The sequence below is a fragment of the Pezoporus occidentalis genome, unplaced genomic scaffold (assembly GCF_034315485.1).
Source record: "Pezoporus occidentalis ecotype Australia unplaced genomic scaffold, CSIRO_AGI_Poc_V1 ctg183, whole genome shotgun sequence".
NCBI classification, from domain to species: domain Eukaryota; kingdom Metazoa; phylum Chordata; class Aves; order Psittaciformes; family Psittacidae; genus Pezoporus; species Pezoporus occidentalis.
This window is the reverse complement of record NW_026913673.1, coordinates 2365358-2368177: the sequence shown is the minus strand read 5'-3', so window position 1 is coordinate 2368177 and position 2820 is coordinate 2365358. Positions and strand designations below refer to the sequence as shown.

The window sequence follows — 2820 nt, the reverse complement described above, 5'->3', positions numbered from 1 at the left end:
TCGCGGCGGTGGGCGGGGCGCGGCTGGGGCGGGGCGGTGATTGGTCAGGGGTGGGGTTGGTGGGTGGCTGCGTCATGACTCCGCCAGCTGATCAGAGACGGGAGCCGCCGCCGGCGGGAGGGAGGGAGGCGACGGCACCGGCACCGGGACGGGTTGGACCGGAGCGGAGCGGGCCCAGCGGGGCGCTGGGTCGGGCCGAGCCCCTCAGGTAGGTCCGGTCCGGTGGAGCCGCGCTGGGACAAGCGTTAAGGGCGGCCGAGTGCCCCCCCCGCCCCGGGGGTCCGGGGTCCCGGTATCCCCGCCGCGGTCCTGCCGGGGAAGGTCACCTTTCCCCGGGGTAGGGCGGTGCAGCAGGGCCCGGCCCGGCTCGGTTCGGTCCCAGCGCTTTAAGGCTCCGCCTGGGCCGAGCGGCTTCACTGCCGGTAGCGGCGGAGCGAAAGGGGGTGTGGGTAAAGAGTGGGACCGGGGCGCGGTTCTCGGCCCCCGGGGGTCCCGGTGGAGGCGGGCGGGGCCGCGGCCGGGGCCGCCCCGCGCCGGGCGGTGGCCGCCCCGGGGGTGACCTTCACTCCGGGACCGGGCTGGGCAGACTTTGACCCGCGGCCGCTCCCCGCCGTGGGCACGGACCGGAGCATCCCGGGCAGCCGAGGGGGAGGAAGGGTCCGTGGGGTGCCCCATGGGGGGGAGTGGAGGGACCGGGGTTACCGGGGGGGACGGGGGAAAGGGGGGGGGGGAGCTGGCTCCGTTTGCGAGGGGGTGGGAGTTGGTTCTACCGAGAGGAGAGATATTGGGGGGGGGGGTGACCCGGTTACACCGGGAGGGGGGCACTCAGCGGGGGTACAGCGGGCGTTGTTAACGGGGCGAGCTCCCACCGGGGCCCTCCCCGGTGCTGATGGGGTCTGTCGGTACCGAGAAGGGTTGGGGGTGAGCGCTGTTACCGGTAGATTCCCCCCCCCGGCGGTGCTTGCAGAGCCCCCCCCCTCTCCCGGTGCCGGCGGGGCCGGTGTCTGAGCGGCGGGTGCTGATTCACGGCCCGGCGGGGGTGGAGCAGGGCCGGGACCCGCTCGTTGGAATCCGGACCAGATGTACCCGGCACGCCAGGAATGCTCGGCATTCCCGCCAGGCCCCGCCGCCACCGCCGCTGCTGCTTCCCGGCCGCCAGCACCGGGACCCGGCTTTACCCCAGCAAGGCTTGGGGGCCAGCCGGGATGCTGAGTGCCTATGGGGAGGGGGGGGATGCTGTGGGGCTGTGACCGAGACAGGGGTCCCCTCCATCGGGGCTGAACGCTGGGGGTTTCCTGGATCTCAATCCCCAGCATCCAAAGCGTTTTGGGGGAAAAGGGATGTTTTCGCATGCGGCTCGGGAAGCAGCAGGGTCCCGCGCCAGCGCCGGGGGTTGGTGCCTTCGTCCTCCATCAGAACGGCATGGAATAAAGCTGAGCTTCCCGAAATTCCCCCGCCGGGGGCTTGGCAGCGGCGCCCTGCCAAAGTGTGTTCCCTGGCCCCCGGCCAGCTGGGATCGTGCCAGCTCGGATGCCCGAGGTGAGCAGGCAGGGAATGCCATAACCCCTACCTGCGGTCCGTGCCGGAGCAGGTCCTTTTGTCTCCTATTTCCTGGCACAAAGGGCCTTGATTTCCCTGCCCTGATGGAGCTCTCACAGCGGCTGCGTTGGGAGATGGGAAGAGTCAAGGTCGAGGTTGGAGCTGCCTTTGGATCCCCTGTGATGCTCAAGGGGTTGCCCTGTGGGCTCGGCACCGCGGTAGGGATGAGGTGGCTGCTGCGGGGTGATGTCTTTGCTCGGTGCGGTTCAATCCTGGCTCTAACCGTGTGCGTTCCCTCCTCAGGTGCTGTCCCAGCGCCCCGCTCCTGGCTAACCAGCACCAGTTCTTCAGTGGCAAGCTTTATGTCCTTCTCTAGTAGCTAAAGCTGCCAGTTGAAGAACTGTTGAATGTAGCCACACTCATCACCGGGACCTTGGATGCTGGCCGGACCTGCGCCCTCAGCAACCGGGATGAGCAGCGTTTGAAGGCTGAGGATGAGTGTAACCGGGATGAAGGCGTCTCCTTCAGACAGAGCCGTGGTGCTGAGCTGAGGGCTGCCTAGAGAAGACCAAAAGAGGCATTAAACTTTATGTGCTCCTCAACAGCTCGGGTTTTAGGGAGTCTGTCACCTATGGGGTGGCTGGACCTGCTTGGCAGGAGGGTGTTGGGATGGGGGGGACACAGTGCCAGAGCTCGGTCCCCAGCCCATACTGTGGGTCCATAGTTGGTTGTAGAGCTTGTCCAGAGCAGGAGGTGACCCAGGGCTGGGTGTAGCTCATAGGTCTGACCTGCTGCTGAGCTCCAGAGCAGGATGAATCCCTCCATGAGCTGGGCAGTGGGATGGGGCCAGCTCCACACCCACATTGCCCTGTGTGGGCCACTGGGAGCGGGTGACTCAGGGCCGAGTCACACACGGCCTGTTCCAGGAACCATCCTTCTGCAGGGCTGGGCAGCCCCGAGGCAGCTCCAGGATTCTAGGTACTAGGAGAAGGGCTTCTCCATGGGCTTCTCCATGGTCCAGGCTCGGTGTTGCTGGTGACCAGCAGCAGAAAGCTGCCCTGAATGAGATTGGAAGCTGCTCTCCAGCGTTAGAGACTCTGTGGAAGAGGGGAGCTGTGGCCCCATTGCAGCTCAGAGCAGCGTGGTGTGTGCCCCTCCTGGCAGGCTCTGCACCCCGGGAGCTGCTGCTCCCTTGGTGGCTGGGAAGCAGCAGAGATGCTGGGGGCTTCTGTTTGGGGCCAAGAGCAGGCTCCAGCTGCCCAGGGCAAGGCTCGTACCAAA

The 2820-nt window shown here is 67.1% G+C and overlaps 1 long non-coding RNA gene across 1 annotated transcript; it reads left to right on the top strand.

Moving 5' to 3' along the window:
- Window positions 1-117: 117 nt before the first annotated feature.
- On the top strand, window positions 118-2143 carry LOC134162114 (uncharacterized). Its single transcript, XR_009964207.1, has 2 exons — window positions 118-208; window positions 1843-2143. It is a non-coding gene; the product is annotated as an uncharacterized LOC134162114 (long non-coding RNA).
- The last annotated feature ends 677 nt before the right edge of the window (window positions 2144-2820 follow it).